Source organism: Bidens hawaiensis, unplaced genomic scaffold (genome assembly GCF_021521415.1).
Source record: "Bidens hawaiensis isolate Kalapana, Puna unplaced genomic scaffold, B.hawaiensis_p1.1 tig00027138_1, whole genome shotgun sequence".
In the NCBI taxonomy this organism is placed as follows: Eukaryota; Viridiplantae; Streptophyta; class Magnoliopsida; order Asterales; family Asteraceae; genus Bidens; species Bidens hawaiensis.
In genome coordinates, this window is record NW_027494387.1 from 278,584 (window position 1) to 289,839 (window position 11,256).

At 37.5% G+C, this 11,256-nt stretch overlaps 1 pseudogene across 1 annotated transcript; it reads left to right on the forward strand.

Moving 5' to 3' along the window:
* Positions 1 to 1,044: 1,044 nt before the first annotated feature.
* On the forward strand, positions 1,045 to 6,105 carry LOC143574910 (G-type lectin S-receptor-like serine/threonine-protein kinase At4g27290; annotated as a pseudogene). Its single transcript, XR_013142676.1, has 7 exons — positions 1,045 to 2,349; positions 3,961 to 4,077; positions 4,639 to 4,769; positions 4,932 to 5,142; positions 5,230 to 5,467; positions 5,544 to 5,694; positions 5,798 to 6,105. The product of XR_013142676.1 is annotated as a G-type lectin S-receptor-like serine/threonine-protein kinase At4g27290 (transcript).
* The last annotated feature ends 5,151 nt before the right edge of the window (positions 6,106 to 11,256 follow it).

Below are 11,256 nucleotides of genomic sequence, written 5' to 3' on the forward strand. Positions count from 1 at the left end.
ATAACCCTTGGTAGTGGAGAGTTATGACTACAGCCTGTTTTTGTACAAAACCATAACTCTGACTGAGCGCCACGTGACGCATAACCCCTGTTAGTGGAGCTTTATGACTACACATGGTCTTATAATTAAATCCATTCCAAAGTTATCGTTTCATCAATGTGGACATCCCATTTTACATAGTTTCAAAGTCTCAAACACACAACTTAGAGTATTGATGTCTCATTCACCTTGACATCATTTTGGACACATATTGATTAGTTGTTATTCTCTCACAAAGAAGAACATGAAAGGACCAAATAATATCAAAATATCAATAAATACAAATTCAGTTATCTATGCAAATAGCTTGGCCGGTTCTCACATATTCTGGCAGCCGTCACAAATATGAACAAATGACAAGAATATGTGGCTTCTAGGGTTAGGTGGATGACAGGTGAAGAAACGTTGTCCCTACGGTGTTTGAATGGTCATTTTAGACATCTAGTAAAAAATAAAAAAACTAAATAAGATGGTTTAAAAAAATATTTAAGGCGGTTTTTTTTACAACCGTCATATTTGTGATTTAAAAGTAAAATTTTGACTTTTTTAAATTAACCGATTTGACTAAAATGTCGATCTTTTTGAAAACCATGGCTAGTTTTGGAAGTTATTTGGTCAAAGGGATCATATTAGGGATTTTCATATATTATTAACAATTACTAATAATTATTTAAGTCCAAAATAGATGAAAACCACAAATTTTCACTAAAATTTCCACACTTTTACCATTGAATAACTTCAATATACTATTTCATTTCTAGAATTGAAATAGTTAGCTAGCCCGATAAGATGTTTCTGTAATATACAAGTATCTCCATACTTTTCATTTACCATATTCAACAAAAGCATAAAAATACTTTTAAAAGTCAACACCAAAAACTCTCTTAACCAACTTCTGGCATAGACCTACAAGCTCACACACACAATACGAAGACCAACGATAGCCATGAAAATTACAACAAAAATAAAAATGTTTTCCTAGTCCTCATTGATGGCTAGAGTAAGCCAATCCATTTCTTCTACAATTTCGTTGTTAGTTATATATCATCTCTATAGCCACGATAAGATTAATTATATTTTCTATGGAGCATGTCAATAACATGATTTTGTTCTACTGCTATGGCCTGCCCTTCATCCTGATCACAAATAGTACTCCTGCTGCTGCAGACACCATATATCCTAATCAGACCCTTAAAGATGGTGACACCATTGTTTCAGCAGGTGAAATCTTTGAGCTGGGGTTCTTCAGCACCGGAAATTTACATTTTCGGAACTTGGGCATATGGTATAAGTCGATATCGCCGCTTACTGCTGTATGGGTTGCTAATAGAGAGGTTCAACTTCTTGATGCCTCAGGTATACTCCAACTCAATGATAAAGGTGAATTACAGCTTCTTAGTGTTAGCAATACCTCAGTTTGGTCATCCTTATCTTCCAAATTAACAACAAATAGTAGTCCAGCGGCACAGCTTTTGGATTCTGGAAATCTTGTCATCAGAGATGACATCAGCAAGGACTTCATTTGGCAAAGCTTTGATCATCCTGGAGACACTTGGCTTCCAGGAATGCAAATTGGCGTGGACCTTGTATCGGGGACACAATGGAATTTGACATCATGGAAGACTCCAGATGATCCTTCGATAGGTTCTTATACAGTTTGGATGAACACGGATGGATATCCGCAGTTATATAATGTGAAAGACGAATCTAGTCTCCAACAAAGGATTGGATATTGGAATGGTATCGGGTTTTCTGGGATGCTTGGTCTGGGACCAAGCAACTTCTACACATTTGAATTTGTTGTGAAAGGGGAGAAGACTTACTGCAAATACACACTAAAAAACAGATCATATATCACAAGAATGACCTTAGACCATAATGGAAACTTTGCTCAGTTCGTTTGGAACAACAAAACATGGGTTTTAGGGACACGCTTGTTTGAAGATCAATGTGACCAATACGATGTCTGCGGAAGGATTTGAACCCAAACTGCCTGAAGAATGGTATGTTGGAAAGTGGTCAAATGGATGTAAACATAAAATAGATTTGACTCGTGAAAAACAACATTACTTCAAAAAAATTTCTGGCCTGAAATTGCCGACTCACGGAATTCATTGTTCAATAGTTCCATATCCCTTAAGGAATGTAAGATTTGTGCTAACAATGTCTCATGTATATCTTTTGCAAATAGTGATATTACACAGGGTGGTAGTGGATGTCTAATGTGGTCCGGTGAGCTGATAGATATCAGAGAGGCTCCACAAGGAGATTTTTCAGGGCTAGATCTCTATATAAAAATGGCCATCCCTCGTAAGTACATTTGTGATTTCTAATTCTCGAGTATGTATATTGAATTTCATTGTTACTCAAAAGTCAAAACATTAAATTCTATTTATTAACACTTCCACTGCAAAAACAGTTGCTTTCTGATAGAAACCGGTTATTCAGTAAAAATAGGAGTAGTGGAGCAGTTTAATAACTGTTAGTTAGAATTAGTATTTATAACATGTTCTGCATTTATTTTGGGATGTCGATGTTTATGTTATAAAATTGGGGTTTTAATCCTTGTAATTGGAAATCAGGCCTATCTCGAATGTGGCTATTTATCTTAGTTCCAGTCATTTAGATTTTCGGTTTCTATCATTGGTTCCATTGCTGGGAAATCGAATGACGGTTGCAACTCGGAATCTTGCAGATCAATTAGCAACCATTGCAGCACAATTAGACGCCATTCTTGCATCTTTGAGGGACGATCTTGAAGAAATCAAAGTTCGGGTGAGCGGAGATGGTGAAGAATCAGGTGGTGATTTGAAGAAAACGGTGGCGGAGGAACCGCAGGGGTCCGAGCATGACCCTCTTCATGTATCACTGCTAAATATGGTCACTGAAGAAACCCTTGATGACAACACTAGCGTAGACGGAGATAGACTTGAGCATGTTTTAGATGCTCAATTGAAGACCGAAGATCGATCTAAGCATGTTTTGGATGTTCAATCGAAGTTCGAAGATTAGTCTAAGCATGTCTTTGGTCTTTGGTGGTCAATTGAAGATCAGAGATGGTATTATAGAAGATGGTGTTCAAGTGAAGATAAAATATGGTGTTCAATTAAAGATGGAAGATGACATTCAATTAAAGTTTGGAGATGGTATTCAAAAACACCGTGAACTGAAAAGTGGGGATGAAGATGGGTAGTTATGCAAATTCAGCCCTATCCATGTGTTGACAAACAACCATTTAGGTTTTTCGATCTTTATCATATCTTTGGTAAGATGAATCAATCCCGGATTCACCCAAGTTCCCATGTGACCAGGATGAAATTTGCACAGGTTCAAGTCCTAGTAAAGCCCTATAGTTTTCCTATCGATTACTAAAGATTGGAAAATTTGTCTTCAACTTCATTCGGTTAGAGACGCTTGCTGGGTCCAAGAAATCGGCGAAGCTACAACAGAATGGCTTATTGCTTGGCACAACAGTCAACAATTATTGGATTGTCGACTTGAGGGCAAGTCGATTTTCCGAGCCGGAAGTATTGATAGGAAACCGGTTTTTCAGCAAAAATAGGAGTAGTGGAGCAGTTTAATAACTGTTAGTTAGGATTAGTATTTATAACATGTTCTGCGTTTATTTTGGGATGTCGATGTTTATGTTATAAAATTGGGGTTTTAATCCTTGTAATTGGAGATCAAACTTATCTCGAATGTGGCTATTTATCTTAGTTCCAGTCATTTAGATTTTTGGTTTCTATCACTTTCCGTCCATGGGCGTGGCAATATTTAGTAGCAAGTAATAACTGGAACTCGGATTTAGTTTGGTTTTGATATATAGTCAAATACCAATTTTACATGAAAGTCAAAACCTAGCATTATGTTGTACTAATATTACTACCACCGCCACTAACATTTGGTTTGGGTGAACTGGAGACAAGAAGAAATCATATCTTAAAGTGGCCTTGCCAGTTGTATCTGTGGTGGTTATGCTCATCTTTGCACTGATACTATATTTTTGGAGAAAGAAGAGCTCAAATAATAAAGATTCAGGTAAGTTACACAAGTACTTTTCCTTGAAAGTCTCAAGCATATATTTGTAAACCAAGCTCCTATTGTTACGGACTGAAACCATTGCAAGGTATGGGACTTGTCCCACATCGGTTGTATGGGCAGCTGATGTGGGGTTTATAAGCCAAATGGGTTCCCTCGCTTATCAGACTAGTCTTTTAGGTTGAGTTCTTCTGTTTGGCTTGTAACATTGGTATCAGAGCCAACCTCGGAGTGGTGGCCTGGAGGAAGCCAGCCGTGACCAACGTGGCCGTGACCAACGAGGACTCGGAGTGGTGGCCTGGAGTGAGCCAGCCGTGACCAACGAGGACGTTGGCCCTTAAGGAGGTGCATTGTTACGGACTGAAACCATTGCAAGGTATGGGACTTGTCCCACATCGGTTGTATGGGCAGCTGATGGGGGTTTATAAGCCAAATGGGTTCCCTCACCTATCAGACTAGTCTTTTGGGTTAAGTTCTTCTGTTTGGCTTGTAACACCTATACATATGCTTATAGTCTATAATGAAGTAAGTGGAATCAGTAGTGTCTTCACATTTTATCAGATTTAGTAAACAAGGAGCAGAAGCAAGATTCAGACCTGCCATTCTTCAGCTTGAATGAGGTGGTTAAGGTCACCAGTAACTTCGCAGACAATAATAAGCTTGGGCAAGGAGGTTTTGGTGAAGTTTACAAGGTCAATAACTCTTATTATTGATATGTTAGTTGTTTAGTCTTTATGTTCACATAAATGTACAAGAAAATTGAAAACTTGAAAAAGTATCATCAGATATTCAGATAGCATCAAGCAACTAAAATATAAACGTGCATCGTACCTACTAACATATATGATCTTCAGGGCTTGCTTGAAGAAGGAGGAGAAATTGCTGTGAAGAGGCTGTCAAAAACATCAAGGCAAGGAATCACTGAGTTCCAGAATGAAGCTATATGTATTGCCAAGCTTCAGCACCGAAATCTTGTGAAGCTTTTGGGATGTTGTGTTCAAGGAGAAGAAATGATGCTGATTTATGAGTACATGCCCAACAATAGCTTGGACTTCTGGTTATTTGGTTAGACTCATACATTTATACAAAGCAAACACTTGATTAAATTATTAATCCATGTAATACAAACAAACAGAATCTAAACTTGTGCAGATAAAAATAACTCTTTGCTACTTGACTGGCCTCAACGCTACCATATTATCAATGGGATTGCTTGAGGACTTGTTTATCTCCATCAAGACTCCAGACTTAGGATAATACATAGAGATCTAAAGGCAAGCAATATTGTGCTTGATTCCAACATGAATCCAAAAATATCAGACATCGGCTTGGCTAGAATGTTCAAAGAGTATGAGACGGAAGCCAATACCAACCACGTCGTTGGCACACTGTAAGAATCTATTATCCATGCTGAAAACTATACTTATCTAATATAACATTTCACTTGGGGTGTTAATCTGCCACAGGGGTTACATTTCTCCAGAGTATGCAGCAAATGGGCTTTTCTCACTAAAATCGGATGTATTTAGCTTTGGTGTTTTGGTGCTCGAGATCGTAAGTGGGAAGAAAAACAGAGGATTCTCTCATCAAACTCACCATGATAACCTTCTTGGGCATGTAAGTATGCTAACATGACAAACTTCAGAGGATTTTCTCAAAATCGAAACTTCGGTTACCACTAATTAACCTGATTTTACTAATTTATGAAAAAATGGTTTAGGCATGGAGACTCTACAAGGAAAGCAAGCCCCTTGAACTGGTTGATGTAGCGTTAGGGGGCTCATGGAGTGCTTGTGAAGTTCTTCAATCAATACACGTCGGTTTATTATGTGTGCAGCAAAACGCTGATGACAGGCCAAATATGTCGTCTGTGGTTCACATGTTGGGTGGTGAAGGTGCATTGCCTCCACCAGAACAACCTGGTTTTTTATGGAAATGACTAGGCATAAACTCGAGTCTACCTCAATCATGTCAACAGGTTCCGTTTCAACTAATAAAGTCACAATTACATATCCAGAGGCTCGGTAATTACAGAAAAGTGTAGGTCTTTGCCCAACTCAAGTTTCCCTCAACGATGTACCAATGTGTCAATTATACTATTACGTTTGCAGATTTTAAAACATAAACCTTGTAGCAAACCTGATACTTATTTAACACTTCACTGAGTTTGTCATCTATATCTAGATGACTTGATTGCAGTATGCTACTTCACAGAAATAGAATTAGATTACCTGAACCTAAGTGATCTTTATAGAATTAAGTATACTTAAAGTACAACAGTGTGTACTTTTTAAATTTCTATATAAGTATTTTTATCTTAAATATGAAGTAGCCTATTTTAAATTGTTTTCTTAATAAACCCAAGCAGTCGTTATATTAAAGTGGTATGGGCCACCATCGGCATCCGGATTATAGTCCGCCCTCACAAACCACACTAATCGGACTCCACTCCACAACACGGGAAATCCGCCTGCTCCTCGTCCAAACCATCCTCAGGTCTTATGGACCTCGGTAAGTGAACCTTAGAGGTGCAGGTGCTCTTAGGCTGCCTTTTGTGCCTTGACGCTAGCTATATGGCCACCTCACCAACTTGTTGTTCGTTAAACCAAGCCGACTAAATCAAGGGAGCGCCAAAATGGTGGTGCCACCCCCTTTCCGTAATTATGGTGGAGCTGAAGTGGCCGCTCAAAGAGTGGGGACCACCTCACCCCACTTTGTCACTTTTTTTTTAAATAGTTTAATTAATTATTAATTATAATGGGGCAGTTGCTAGTTATCCCACAACGCTTAATATAACGAATGACTAGTTATTACGTGGAAGTGACGTGATGCAATAACTAGCTTTTGCTAGTTATCCCACCATATATATATATATATATATACATATATATATGTTTTTAAACATTGGTTATGGACCAATCTGAGAATGTCACATGGCCTGCTTAGCACAAAGGAATTAAATATATATGGCGGTCTACCCGGAAACTATAAATAAGCACATTGACAAATACTCATTGAGTCATTTTAGAAAACTATTAAGTTATTTGTTATCAAATACAGATTAAATATCTTAACCAATAATGAGATGCTATAATACTATAATTATACAACAAAAACACGCATGCACACCTAAAATAACAAATCAAATTAATAATTCAAGCAAGCCAATCTCCACTTGGCTCGAGCTCGCTTGTTCATAGACCAAGCCAGTTTCGGTCTGCTTGTTTACAAACCATAACAATTTCAAGCAAGCTTTCATCGATGTTTTTTCAAACACATGTAGAGAGAGCTTAGTGGAGGTTCTAAAAGAGAGAGTGAGTGGTACGATTGAGGTAGGCAATGGTGTTGGTATCCCAACCATTTAGTTTGAAGACTGGATAAGAGATAATAGTGCTCTCAGCTTCAATAACTTTATAAGGGAGGCAGTGTTATTAGAATACTCGATGGTGGGAAAATTGTTTACATATATTAAACCATGAATGTTATGGTTAACAATTGTAGCTAAAAAGAGTAACCAGTGTACACTAGCGAATCACGAATGTACAACTCTATTATGATCCCCTAATTAAGAAGTTCTGGTTCCGCCACTGTTTAAAACAGTAGAGGATATTAAGGAGGGGTTATATATATGTGTGACAAATAGATATGACTCTATAAGACAATCTCCTATGCTACGTGCGTCCTTAACTGGCACATCATCTGCATAAAATATCTTTACAAATCCTTAAGAATATTAATTTTATTTCCATCCTTATAAATATCATTACCCTCTTTAATTTCTACTTCATCATCTACCCACTACACACAATATTTAAATTAAAGTATTAATTAATTAAGTTTGACACGAGAGCTGAAACAATTGAATACCCTTACATAAGGATATCTCTTCTCTTTGGATATGCTCCAATCATGCTAGAAAACTTGGCCACTTTCCACGTCATCTTAGGCAACATTATTGGCACTACATTGGAGTTAGTCTTAGATTGGGCAAGATGTAGCCCGTTATGTAATTGTGGTCTCCTTGCCTTTCCTTAGCTCCTTGCTAAGGTTTTGGTCTTGTTTTGTGTTTTTCTATAAAAAAGGCAGCCGTTAAAAAAATTAAAAAAAAAAGACATAAATTGTCTTTTTTTTTAATTATCTTTTTAACAGCATAACAAATTTTTAATAACTAAAAAAACAAAACAAAAATTGTCCATTTTTAATTATCTTTTTAACATAACAAACTTTTAATAACTATTGTATGTGATTTTGTTCTCACATTCTACAAAATCTCACATAAAAGAGAAATAAAATGGAAATGCAATGATTCATTGGCACCATCAAGTGTGGTCTATTCTCATTTTGTCTGTCTCTTGATGCTATTTTTGTACATATTGTCTTTCGGTTTTGGAACACATGAAACCCATCAACTATTTGTTTTAGTTATCCAACTTTTGATATTTCAACCTTTTAATTTAAAGAACGAAAAAAGAATAATAATTAATGAAAAGTTATAAGGAAGCAAAATAAGGAATCCCAAACACCACCTTAAACCTTTTTAATTATAGGAAGAAAAAAACATATTAAATGTTTTATTGTTTCCCACATGTATAAAGCACCTTCAACAGCGATTTTGAGGTTTTAGATGGCCCGTTGAAATGTCGTCCTCCACTAGGACGTTTGTTTGTAGGCTTCTGGAATTCCTAACGCTGGTGATTTAAATGACATGATTTTTGTTAAAGGAAAATTGGTTTAAATAATCCAAACTATAGCCTATTGGTAAATATCCATCCCAACTTTACACTTGCCTGCTGGCAGTACTAACTACTTATGCATTTGTTTTTAACGGGCCGCGACTAACGGATGTTAACTCCGTTAGTCTTTGTCTGACGTGGCAATCACAGCTATCAAAAATCAGATTACGTGGACGTCTACGTAGCAACTGACTGTGTATTTCAAATATACGTATATATAGAGAGATTTACTCTCTCTCTCTCCCCCCACCTCCTCTCTCTCTCTATCTCTCTTCATCTTCATCCACCATCACCCGCCCCACCTATCACCACCATTTGCCACCAGACCACTGTCATCGCACCACCGCCATCGTCAGACATGCTCGTTATAAGTAAGAAGACATTTATACCCTATCCGGAAACGGAGCAGTGTTCCCTTCTTCCTCCTGACCGGTAACCTTATTCGCACTCAACCCGCCACTCGCATCCGCCATCGTCTCAACCGCCGCCGCCGCCACAGCTCTTGGCTTCACGCAACCAGCTGCCAACCGATCCGATCGCTTGTTAATCTTGGGCTTTTTATTGACTACAGGTGAAGCACGGGCACGGCGAACTCCACTTCGCAGCTCCGGCATTGTTTATCCATTAAATTGGCACATGAAATTGAAACCCTAGGTTTATTGAGTAATTGGAAGGTGGAATTGAAGATTTTGATTGAGAAATTGATTTTGGAATTTAGGGTTTGGATTTGGATAAGAGGGATATAGATACAGGATTCGTGTGGTATAACTCTTATGGTGTGGTAAGAGAGGTTGATGGTGGCAGGTGGTGCGATGGCAGTGGTCCGGTGGCAAATGGTGGTGACAGGTGGGGCGGGTGATGGTGGATGAAGATGAAGAGAGATAGAGAGAGAGAGGAGGTGGGGGGAGAGAGTAAATCTCTCTATATATACGTATATTTGAAATACACAGTCAGCCGCCACGTAGACGTCCACGTAATCTGATTTTTGACAGATGGGATCGCCATGTCAGACAAAGACTAACGGAGTTAACATCCGTTAGTCGCGGCCCGTTAAAAACAAATGCATAAGTAGTTGGTACTGCCAGCAGGCAAGTGTAAAGTTGGGATGGATATTTACCAATAGGTCATAGTTTGGATTATTTAAAACCAATTTTCCTTTGTTAAATAAAAATTCAAACACCCGAATTGAAACATTGTTACGTCGTTTGGATCACCGTTTCAAGATAAGTTTTACAACGGTCGACTCGTATCCTTCTTCCGATCAAAAGCCCTAAAACATCGGTTTGAAATTCAGAGAAAAAAAAACTTAATGACGTTAAGTTTTTTTTAACGGAGGACTGTTGGCAGAGATTTTTAAAGGTAGAATTAAAATTGGTCAATACTTTAAAGGTGGGATTATTTATTTCCAATTTATCTATTATTATTAGTTTAGTATTATTGTTGTTATTAATATTATTACTCTTATTATTCTTATTATTATAATAATTTGTTTTTCTTAATCATATCTCTTTCTGGTCTAGATACTTACTACTTACCTAGCTATTTGAATACCCTATTTTCGGGTATTGAAAAAACCTTATTTTCAGCTTTTTTTCGAATATTTTTTGGGTATATATTGGATTTTTAAGGGGTTGCATTTTTAGGGGTATTTTTCGGGTATTTTTCCGGTAATTTTGAGTATAGATCGGATATTTGAGAAACACGGTTTCGGGAATTGGAAAAACCGGTTCCGGGTACGGAATTGGTTCCGGTTTTCAAGTATTAGCGGGTACAAATCAGGTTCGATTCGAGTACGGGTTTTGATACCGAAATGCATATCCTATCCGTACCCTACGAGTAGGGTATGGTACAGGTTGGGGTATTAAAACCCGGGTATAAAAGTCTGGTTACGGTTTTTTTTTTCGAGCCCGATTACGAATTCAAGTTTTTTTTCAACCTATATGGAAAAGGAGATGGAATTCTTGGCTAGCTGGCAAGGACCCAATCACCTTACTTGCCTCAATCTTTTCAAACAATATTCATTTGGTTAATTTGCCATCATATGACCAATTATTACCCTTGTTAGATCGAAGAGACATATCATCAACTTCATCTAAAGTGGGCTTGTGGACAAATCCAATCTATTCACTTCCCCGTCGATAATCTTCTAGATCTATTGGTCAAATGGGCGGGCCCACCAAGTAAACACGGTCCATGAGTTTTTTTTTTCATAAACCCACACCCACTAGTGTGGGTTTAACAAGAATAGATGGGTCTCTCTCTTCATCCTCTTAATATGTCATTTTGTTTTTGTTTATAAGTTATACCCGTTCCACATCTATTTATAACTAAAACATCATCTAACTCTTTATACCACATAGTGAAATATTTGTTTTAACATGGGGCACATCTCTTTTCACTTGGATTGACTATTTATCACTCATATATTGCTCCCTACATGGTGATG